We start from the raw sequence: 12,347 nt of genomic DNA, 5'->3' as shown, positions 1-12,347 counted from the left end.
TTTCACGATACTCAACATCTGCTTCCCGAGGCAACAACTTCATTCTGCATAAAGATAGGGACTCCTGACAGAGGCTTTTATGGTACAATCACCCTGCCTTGTTGCAAAACCTTATAGAAGTCCAGACATTGTTATCTCCAATTATGTAACTTTTAAAGTTTTCTATGGCTAGCTATTTTTTTAAAATGAACAATCGTAAAAAGGTTTTTAAAATTCTTTAAAATTCATTTCATCTTGTTTTTAATTTACTGGAGGATTTCACCCCTGGAAAAAGGGAAATTACAAAATACATACATAGATTTTCTTTCTCACTAAAATAAATAATTAAGGAGAAAAAGAATCTCTGCCAAAGCCCTTCATGTTGGAGAATCAAAAGATGGTTAGAACGGTGATTACATTATTATCGTGTATATTGTGCGAGTGTGTGCTGCCCTCCTCCCCTAAATTATACACAAATCTTGCCACTCTAGATTTTTTCTGCTTTTTTTTTCTATGTCAGGAGTGACTTGAGAAACTGCAAGTTGCTTCTGGTGTGAGAGAATTGGCCGTCTGCAAGGACGTTACCCAGGGGACACCCAGATGTTTTTGATGTTTTTACCTTATGAGAGGCTTCTCTCGTGTCCCCACATGAGGAGCTGGAGCTGACAGAGGGAGGGGAGCTCACCCATGCTCTCTGCAGATTCAAACCTCCAACCTGTCCTGCTAGCACAAGAGTTTAATCCATCGCGCCACCGCAGGCTCCTTATTTCTGCTTAAATTGAAGAATAAATTGGTTGGTTTCCCTTTGTTGTTGTTGCTGTTGTGTGCCTTCAAATTAGTACCAACTTATGATGTCCCTAAAGTGACTCTATCACCAGGGGCAAATGCCAGGGAGGATGTGGTGGCAAGATTAGTTTGGTTTGAGAGTACTTTCTTCAGAGGCTGAGATTGTGACTTCCTTAAAGTCACCCAGGAGGTTTTTGAAGGCTTTCATGACTGGAATCACTGGGTTGCTGGTAGCATTTCTTGGTTTTTCTTCGTGGGTCTGTAGATAATTTCTATATTGTGCATCTTCATCAGCTTTCCTATGTGGTCAGTGGTTCCCTTGATGTATGGTAATAACACTTTTCCTCTGGAATTCCATGCATGAAACAATCAGGGCCAGCTAATACCTCCCAACAAAGGATTCTCCCAGGCAGGAAGCAGCCAGGCTTTGAACAATGAAATACTAATCAAGGTGGCAAATTGCACCATTGCACCAGGTTCTTTTGCAGCAGATTTCAGGACAGGCTTCCTGCATGAACTGAAATGCTAAGGGGTTCTACCAAGATAAAGAACAACTCTATTTGAAGATGTTCCCGATTTGGAAGAATTGCTAATTCAAAGCAGAATTAAGGATAAAGAAGCAGAAGTCTAAGGGCTCTTCTACACATGAACTAAATCCTAGAACTACTGGGATAAAAGGGACCAGAGTGGCTAAATGATGTTTTGTGAAAATGTGCGCAGAATCGTGTTAACAGCTGATATGCACATGTTTAATTCTGCCCCCAAAATGTGCATATTTTCATGAGTATATTTCTTGCAGTCATTGAAAACATGTGGCTTCCTTCCTGTCCACTGATGTGGACTGCTTCAGCACACGTGCATATTTTAAAAGCCCAAAACAGCTGATCAGGCTATCAAAACATGGAGTCATGGATACACAGGTAGCTCAAAGGAAGCACAATTGGAAAGCAATTAAAACTCTTTGCAACAATTCCCTTTCCCCACCTGATCTTTATGATTTTAAACAGATATTGAATTTACAATTGGGTGAGGAGTGAGAATAAGAATTCTGCTTGTATGTACATTGGGATATCTGCATGTGTCCAGTGCACTTCGGAGTGAATTTTTTAAAAATAGATGGATGTCCCCCATCTATTTTGCAGGTTTCTAAAATTTGCTACAAAGGAATTTGTTAGAATGGCGGGGACTATTTATCAAGACTGACAGATCTGTGCCTGAACGATTTTAAACCCACTTATTTAACCCACATTTTGATGCTGTCCAGAGGCTCCCTTAGGTCCTCAAAGCTGTACATCAATACTGAGCACCTGGACCAAAGATCGACTAACCAGACAGGTGAGTCACTTGGTCACAGCTTCCTCTTATAGTTAAATGTGTCATAATTCCATTTAAAATTATTGCATGTCCTCCCATCCCCCAATTTTCCTTTTAGAAATCTAGGTTAGCCAATGCAAATCTGTTTCCATTTTCTCTCCTCCTTTCCTTCTCTCCCTTTTGGTTACCCAGCTGGGACTCCCCAATTCATTTTCTGAATGTACCTAATTCAGTACAGAGCCACCGTCTGAAACCATTTGGAAGGTTTTCAAATAGATTCATATTTACTTATTTATCTAGTCAGCTTTGCGGTCTATGTAGTTAGACTTCTAATTTGCGGAAGCAATGTCTGAAGGCTGTGCTTTTAACTCTCGATTACATTTTTGTGAAATACCAGAGCCGGATGGCATTCACTGCAATGAATTAGTTGCTCTACTTGTTTTGTCAGATTATTGCATTGGAATCTGGTTCTTCGTAGGAATTTTATATCTTTTTCTGAGTTGCCCTTGGGGATGCGGGTGGGGGAAAAAACAATTCCTGTGGGAAAATTCCTCTGGATTTGGTGGATGTGTTCGCTTCATGCAAAGGGTTCCCAATAGTTATTGCCTTTATAACAGGGAAATAATTCATCTTATTTCCCAAATGGTGACTGGTAGTGTTGACATTGGCCTTCTAAGTATTTTAGACTTCAAGTTACAGAATTTTTGACCAAGGGTCAAATTGGAAGCTGGTGTCCAAAACACCTGATGGGCCAAAGTTTACAAACCACTGGAACAGTGGTTATGAGCTTGTTTTTCACCTGAACCTTAAAGGAGTAATTACGGCACCTAGTAACATCAGCTGAGGACCTCTAGCAAGTGAGAACCCCTCAATGGTGGTTCCATTGCCAACCTGATCTTAACAGTAATACATTTTGCTTGCATTTAAATGCAATCTTCATTTTTGTGTAATATAATCCCATTAGTATTGGTCCTACCATCTGGGCCGCAGACAAGAGCTTTTTCCTTAAGCAGTAAAGATCTCATAGCCTGTGATTGACCTAATCTACATGCCTTGTATTTAGCATGCTTTGTTTTGTGACTAGTTGTTTGACGGAAACATCAGTTTAATTTACAAGTCTGATGACTGAGTCACATAGCTCCCATAGAAACAGGCTAACCCTTGTTTATACACATTCCACTTAATGCTTAGTTTGACATCTCTTCTTGTAGTTGAAGAGTGCTATCCTATTGCCTCTCAATCTCCTTTTCTCCCATGCCTGGTTCCTTCAAGTTTCCTTGCCTGACATATTTTCCTTACTGTTGACATTCTCTTAATCTATTTTACTTTATCCACGTGAATATTAGAAATAATTTCTTTACTGTAAGAGATGACTGCCTTGAAGGCTGGTGGAATCTCCTTGTTTGGAGGCCTTTAAATGGAAGATGTATGACCATCTCTAATGAGTTGTGTATTTATGCAAGGCAGGAAGTTGGATTAATGGCCCTTGCAGTTCTATAACCTGTATCTGGTTCTATAATCTGTATGTGTCTTAAAAGAAAGTCCTGGTTAAAGATTGAGCAGAAGACAACATCAAATGATTGTTGAAGGCTTTCATGGCTGGAATCACTGGGTTGTTGTGGGTTTTTTTGGGCTATATGGCCATGTTCCAGAGGCATTCTCTCCTGACGTTTCACTACCTCTGAGGATGCTTGCCATAGATGCAGGCGAAACGTCAGGAGAGAATGCCTCTAGAACATGGCCATATAGCCCGAAAAAACCTACAACAACCCAACATCAATTGACTTCCAAACTACTTTTGGGGATGACCTAGTTTGAACCACTGTACGCATTTTGACCTAGAGTTCAGCTAGCTAACTTCAAGGCCATGTTCCTTAGTCCTCAAAAATGTATCGCAGATTATTTCTTTGACAATTGAAGAGGGTTTATGTAACCAGAGGATCACAGTTAAAGTTACAATTTCCCCTAACTTGACATGGAAGCATGTTTAAGAACAAACAGTGGAACTCTGCCATTCGGAATCATGACCTCTCATTCAGTTTTGATTTTTTTGCTTGTATCATTCTAGGAAGGGAAGTAAGAACATTAATGTAATATATTTTTCCACTGTGTTACATGAAGGTTAGCCAAGGATCAGTGCTAACCAACTAAGGCCCCTTATGCACTGCCATATAATCCAGATTATCAAAGCAGACAATCCACTTTATCTGCTTAGAACTGGATTCTATTAGTCTACACTGCCATATAATCCAGTTCAATCAGATAATCAGGATTTTATATGATAGTGTAGAAGGGACCTTGTCTTTATTGAGAGTCCTCACCACTTGGGAGCACAGATTTCCCAGATCAATGTAACAGAATGGGCACATTTTTTCGATTAAAAGGGATTCCTTTAATTTAAGAAACTTCAAAATATATGGAATACTCAGTAATAGCCCCACTATGGTCGGCATTGGTCAGGCATCATCTGGAGTACTACATTCAGTTTGGGATGCCTCATTTTAAGAAGGATATGGACCAGTAGTTCTCAACCTTCCTAATGCCGCAGCCCCTTGATACAAGTTTCTCATGTTGTGGTGACCCCCAACCATAACTACTTCATATCTGTAATTTTGCTACTATAATGAATCGTAATGTAAATATCTTATATGCAGGATGTATTTTCATTAATCGGACCAAATTGGGCACAAATACCTGATACACCCAAATTTGAATGCTAGTGGGGTTGGGGGGGGGGGGGGTTAATGGTTTTGTCATTTGGGAGTTGTAGTTGCTGGGATTTATAGTTAACCTACAATCAAAGAGCATTCCGAACTCCACCAACAATGGAATTGAACCAAACTTGGCATACAGCACTTCCATGACCAACTGAAAATACTGGACAAGTTTGGTGGGTATTGACCTTGAGTTTTGCAGTTGTAGTTCACCTACATCCAGAGAGCACTGTGGCATCAAACAATAATGGATCTGGACCAAACCTGGCACAAATACTCAATATGCCCAAGTGTGAACACTGGTGGAGTTTGGGGGAAATAGACCTTGACATTTGGGAGTTGTAGTTGCTTGGATTTATAGTTCACATACAATCAAAGAGGATTCTGAACCCCACCAATGATAGAATTGGGCCAAACTTCCCACACAGAGACCCCCATGACCAACAGAAAATACTTTGATGGCCCCTCTGATACCCACTTCGCAACCCCCCCAGGGGTACCGACCCCCAGGTTGAGAAACGCTGATATAGACAATTACAGATAGAGTCAGAGAAGGACAATAAGGATGATAAGAGATACTGAGAACAAAACAAATGAGGAAAGGTTGAAGGAGACTTGTATTTGTATGTAAGCCAGAACAAGTACTTTTTCAAGTGTAACTCCAGTCAAAAACATATTTTTAAGCTTTGGGTGGCATAGGAAAGGGTTGACACCTTTGTGGTGTTTGTTTTGCTGTCTGTGGCCCTGTTCAGAAGATTTCACCTCACTTTCTGTGCGTGTACTAATAATTGGCTTGTTGCGGAAATAAGGATTGGTGATAAAGCTTCAGTTGGGTCACCTTTTCCCCATGATAACTCTTTCAGGAGTGAATTTCCTTTCTGAGGGGCACACTTCTCTCACTTCCTGTTGTTCTTAACTATGGGTTGTTTGTAAGTCAGTTGTTTGTGACTTGGGGACTGCCTGTATATAAGTTTAGAAGAAACTGGATCTGCAGAAATCAGCAAGAAAATTTTGCTGGAGGAAGAGAGAAGTATTCCCACTAAATGAAGGTATACTGAAGCAGGGCCAAGATTATTCTTTTTAAATATGGTAGCTGCCTTCCTCTGGAACACAGTAATGTTCTGTATTTGTTGTTGGGTTTCATCCCTGAACTGCACAAGTCTCCAGTCCTCAATAAGTAAGGTAAAGGTTGTCCTCTGCCATTAAGTCCAGTCATGTCTGACACTGGAGTGTGGTGCTCATCTCCATTTCTAAGCTGAAGAGCTGCCGTTGTCCATAGACACCTCCAAGGTCATGTGGCCAGCATGACTGCGTGGAGCGCCGTTACCTTCCCGTCGGAGTGGTACCTATTGATCTACTCACATTTGCATGTTTTCGAACTGCTAGGTTGGCAGAAGCTAGGGCTGACAGCGGAAGCTTATGCTGCTCCCCGGAATTGAACCTGTGACCTTAGGCTTAAATATAGGATTACAGTGAGGGATTCCTTTCCCCATATTCCAATGCATGCTTTCCCCAGAAGGTGCTTTCTCTACCCCCTCACCTTTTGAAGATGTAGCAATGGAATCTCTGTGAGGATGAGGCATTTTTTCTGCCCTGGCTTGGCCATGTGATTCTCCATTGCGCTCTCTCTGCCTTTGTCTCCCTTCAAGTAAGGACGCATTTTGCCTTTTCCAGACGAAATGTAGCTGAATGAATACTTTTGATATTTTATCCTTTTACCTTCCTTAGACGATTTGCTTAGTAAGCTAGTGAGCTCCAGGACCTTTTCTATCTAGAATGGATTTCTTTTTACTTCATTAAATATTTTGAACCTAAAGTTCTGTCTCTGCAATCCTGTAACATCCTGTTGAATGTAAATGAATCCAGACTCACTACACATAAGTTTCTGCTGGTTATGAGGTCTGCTTCTAGCACTCTGCTATATTTATGGTGGAATCACCCCAAGTGAGGGTTATTTTTTGAGCCTAACAGCTCTGATTCCCAACATTTGTCACTCTTTTCTTTTTAAAAAAAGCTCATGGAAGAGTGACTTTCCTGGAGAACAACTCCCAGAGCCAAGCCATCTGCATGACCAGTGGAATCTCGCTGAGGATTCTGACAATTGTCATCTAAGAAAGTAACTTCTGCAAGCTTTGATCCACGAGAAGCTTTCCCAGAGCAAATTTGTGTGCTCCTGGCATTCTGTGGGTGCAACCCAGAAACACATAATTAAAAATGATTCGCTATACTGCAGAACTAGACTTCAGCATTTGCCCTTTCCAAAGGTGAGCTTTTAGAAACCTCCTGTCGTTCCTCACAGAATCAGAAAATAGAGGCCTTGGCTTTTAATCATTTTTTTCTCTCCCCATTCCCACCCCTACTCCCTTAAAAAAACAAAACTGCTTTAGTTTTTAACCTTCTTGTTATTTTCATGCGCTCATTAGAGAACAGCCATTAGAGTGTGAGAACAGAATGTTTCCTGAGCCGTTGGGAAATGAAGGCCAAATATTGGACATGTTTCAAGCTCTGAAACAATACCCCCCATCCGATCTGAGAGCTGTGTATGTGAGTTTGGAAAAAAAAAGTGGGGAGGGAGGTGGTCAGGGGAGAGTGGAGGTCAGAAAAAACGTTGCCTTGGAAGATTCCAGACCTGAGGCCAAACTCCGCAGTCCTTGGCAGAACTCCTGCTGATCTCCTGCCATCTCCCTCAATGACCTGGGAAAGTGGAGAGACCTTTGGTATTGCATGTGATGCTTCGTGGAAGCAGAAGGCTTGAAGGAACACAACCTCCACTGTCATCTCAGCATGGCAAGAAGAAGAAGCTCTCGGGGATTATGGTTCTGTATATATTTTCATGGATGTCCTTCTGCAAATCCTAGGAACTTCTGGCAGCTTTTATAGGAAGGGTAAATAATGGGTAACCCTTTGGGTGTTCATCTGCAATACCTTGCAAGAATCCTAGAATCATAAACCTGAAAGGAACCAAAGGACTATCTGGTCTAACCCCCTTCCAAGCAGGAATATTCAACTACAGCCCTCCTAAGAGGTGGCCATCTAGCTTCTGTTTAAAGACCTCCAAAGAAGAAGACTCCACCACTCTCCAAGGAAGTCAAACTGGAAATAGTTTGCACAATCATAAAATTTATTCCAGTGTTTAATGATGGAATGAGATTTGCGATCCCATAGTCTGTATAGGGCCACAGATTTCCAGTGGTTGCTTAGAGTGCATCTACACTGTCAGGAGCCCCCGGTGGCGCAGTGGGTTAAACCCCTGTGCCGGCAGGACTGAAGATTGACAGGTCACAGGTTTGAATCCGGGGAGAGGCGGATGAGCTCCCTCTATCAGCTCCAGCTCCTCATGCGGGGATATGAGAGAAGCTTCCCACAAGGATGATAAAAACATCAAATCATCCGGGCGTCTTCTGAGCAACGTCCTTGCAGACGGCCAATTCTCTCACACCAGAAGCGACTTGCAGTTTCTCAAGTCTCTCCTGACACGACAAAAAAAAAAACTACACTGTCAAATTAATGCAGTTAAAACCACTTTAACTGCCTTGACTGAATGCTAAAGAATCATAGGATTTGTAGTTTGTTGAGGTAGCAGCACTCTTTGGCAGAAAAGGCTAAACACCTTGTAAAATGACAGCTTCTATGATTCCATAAAATTGAACCATGGCAATTAAAGTGCTGTTAAATTGCATTAATTCAACAATGTAGATCAAGCATGGGCAAACTTTGGCCCTCCAAGTGTTTTGGAAGGCCAAAACACCTGTTTTAGGCTGTTAGGAATGATGGGCATTGAAGTCCAAAACACCTGGAGGGTGAAAGTTTGCCCGTCCCTTATGTAGATGTACTGTTATTGCAAAATGATCTTTCAAGTTTTTGACCATTTCCTGTTTCAGGTATGTATCAAAACAAGACCTTGGCATGCCACCATTTATGGCTGGTCAGTTGGATTTGGTTTGATCACAGAATGTCCTAACTTGCTTCATAGGTGTGTCTTCCAGGCCAAATCTACAGTAATTTTTGGCAGAAGTCATTCATTTCATTAGGGCTTTCTATTTTCCACGGTTTCTTTTTTCCACAGTAAGCTCAGGAATGTATCTTCTGCAGATAGAGGAGTTGTACAATATATTACGTAAAATCATAAGCAAAATGCAGCTGTTAAGAAAAAAACTGCATATCATGTTATCTATATCTATTAAAAGTGAAAATATGTTTGTTTGTATATATGCTCGATGTGATTTCCAAGAAGGCTCCCACATCCAGAAAGCCTGTGACACCTACTGATGATGGAACTGGACCAAACTTGGCACACAGACCCCACACCTCCAACCAACTTTAATTACTGGTTTGGGGAAAATTGACCCTGAATGATGGGAGTTATAGTGCATCAAAATCCAAAGAGCACTGTAAACTCCAGGAATGATGGACCACATACTCAACAGGTCTAATTTTAAGTACTGGCAGAGTTTGGGAAACAATGACAAAGAGCAATGGGAGTTATAGTTCACCCACAAATAAAAAACATTGTGGACCCCACCAACAATGTATCTGAACCAAACTTGGCATCCATCATGACTAACTTTAAGTTCTTGTGGTGTTTGGGAAACAATGACAGAGGCTGATGCAAGTTATAGTTCATCTACATGAAAAGTATATTGTGACCCCCAGTGATGATGGATATTGGCCAAACTTGGCACTCATATCCATTATGACCAACTTTAAGTTCTGGTGAGGTTTGAGGGAGAATGACAGAAGATGATGGGAGTTATAATTAATGCACAACCAGAGAGCACTGTGAGCCTCACCGATGATGGATATGAACCACACTTGGTATGCATATCCACCAACTTTAAATACTGATGGCATTTGGAAGGGAATGACCATGGGCAATGGGAGTTATAATTCACTTGTGTACAGAGTTAATTCACTTGTATACTTAGTATATGAGTGAATAATCCACTCGTATACTTGGGATGTATATCCACCAACTTTAAATACTGATGGGGTTTGGAAGGGAATGGGCAATGGGACTTATAATTCACTCATATACAGAGAGTATTGTGAACTCAATCGACCAAATTTGGTACATATGTGCATTATAACCTACTTTAACTATTGGTGGGTCTTTGGGAGGAGGTTCACTCTGGATGATGGGAGTTGCAGTTCACCTACATCCAGAGAATGCTGCAACTCTCATTGATAATGGATCTGGACTAAACTTGGCTCACCAACACCTCCCCCCTCCCCCAAAACCAACTTCACCCACATCCAGAGAAAACAGTGAACCCCATCAATGATGGATCGGAACTAAGCATTGCACACAGACTTCCATAAGGCCAACTTTAACTACTGGTGCAGTTTAGGAGCAATGACAGATGATGAGGGGAGTTGTAGTTTATCCACATTCTTATGCACTTTCTTATGGGACCATTCATACTACCAAATCACAAACCATGATTCCTAATATTTATTTTTACAAAATATCTAACCCAGGCATCACCAGGTACTAGTATTAGACAAAAATCACTTCCCAAAAATGCATATGCACAGAAAATGATGCACAAAACTGATATATAAGAATAATTTTGCAGTCATGTCATATCAAAAATTGATGTGGAAAGGGGCTGAAAGGAAAATGCAAACAGAAAAATGTAAAACTGAAAATGAAAATGGTGTTAAACTGCATTAATTCTATTTGGAAATCCGGATTCAAGTTCTTACTGAACCATATTTACTGAGTGCCTTGGGTCTGATCTATTTTACAGGATTACTGTGGAAATCTAAGTGGGGTGGACCGAAGCCATATATTCCACCTTGAGTTCATTGGTGGAAAGTGGGATATAAATGCAATGAATAAATTCATGAATGTCTAACTTTACTGCAGACTCAAACACATCCAGAATATGAAGTTGAACTTTCTGCTGAACTCTCTTTGTTGATCCAGTCTCCTGTGGCACAAAGTTCTTTCCTTTTGTGTATCTTTTCCTTCCAGAAAGAATGATAAATACATTTTTCCTGCGTTCTCTTCAACAAGAGTGTTTAGCTTAAAAATAATGGCAGTGCAATCACGGTTGTGACAAATGGGAATTAAATGGTTTGGGCCTCTCTCCAACACAGGGGCGTCATATCTCCCAGAAGGCCAGCCCTGGAAAGTGTTAATTGTTAAGGAATCTGTTGACTTCCTTTGCTTGCTGAACAGTAATAGGTGGAAGGGGTGTCTTTGTTGCAAAATGTACAAAGTTTCCACGTACATATTTCCATTTCCACAGACTACTAGTGCACTCTTTTGTATTGAGCTCACTGCAAGTAATCGGGAATTGTGACAACATGAAACCTTTTTATAACTACATTATTGTAGAATTATGATTCCACTTTAACTGGTATAGCAAATCCTATGGAATCCTGGAATTTCCAATTTCAGGAGGTCATTTGGAAATCTCAGCAGGGAAGTATTCCAGTGCCTCACCAAACTGCAAATTCCAGGGTTTTACAGCCATGACAATTGAAGTAGAACATTTTTTTATTTATTAATCAATTTTATATACCGCTACTCCCCAAAGGCTCAGAGCAGTTTACAATATACATATGTGATACATTACATTTAAAATCAAAGAAAAATTTCAACCGGCAAGATTCAAATGCCAGCCTAAATAAATTTTACAAGCTCTACAAAAAGATAGTAAGTCTCGGAGAGCAAGGCACTCCACAGGTAAGGAGCCACCACTGTGAATGCTCTACGCCTAGTAGACATCAGGTGAAAGGTCCTAAAATTGGGAACTTCAAGGAGATTCTGATCATCTGAACGGAGTGATCTCAGGGGTTGGTAGGGGGTGAGGCGGTCCCTCAGGTACTTCGGCCCCAGGCCATATAAGGCCTTAAAGGTAAGAATCAGCACTTCGAAGGTAATCCAGTGCTCAATCGGTAACCAGTGCAGTTGCTGCAAGATTGGAATGATCTGACACCTCACTGGGACCCCTGCGAGAAGCCAGGAAGCAGCGTTTAGCACTAGTTTAAGTTTCCGGATCACCAATAAAGGCAGACCTTTGTAGAGGATGTTACAGTAGTCCAACCTTGAGATGACTGTAGCCTGGATCACCGTGGACAGGTAGTCCCTGGACAGGTAGGGAACCAGACGCCTAGCCTGACGCAGAAGGAAAAATGCGACTCTGCTCACGGCGGAGGCCTGGGCCTCCATCATCAACAGAGGGTCTAAAAGGACTCCCAGACTCTTTACCAACGATGACGGGCATAATGTCACACCATCCAGGGTAGGCAACCGGATCACTCCTCCGTCCGGGCGACCCAACCAAAGGATCTCCGTCTTCGCTGGATTCACCCTCAACCTACTGGCATTCAACCATCCAGTAACGGTCTCAAGGCATTGATGGAAATTATCGGGTATGGAGTCTGGTCAGCTTTCCATCCTCAGAATGAGTTGAGTGTCATCAGCATACTGATAGCATTCAAGCCCAAAGCCTCGCACCAGCTGGGCAAGTGGTCGCATATAGATGTTAAACAACAGGGGGGGGGGGAAGGATAGCCCCCTGAGAGACCCCACATGCATTGTGT

The sequence above is a fragment of the Anolis sagrei genome, chromosome 1, assembly GCF_037176765.1.
Source record: "Anolis sagrei isolate rAnoSag1 chromosome 1, rAnoSag1.mat, whole genome shotgun sequence".
NCBI lineage: Eukaryota > Metazoa > Chordata > Lepidosauria > Squamata > Dactyloidae > Anolis > Anolis sagrei.
The sequence above is the reverse complement of the archived record's forward strand: the minus strand, read 5'-3'. Positions refer to the sequence as shown.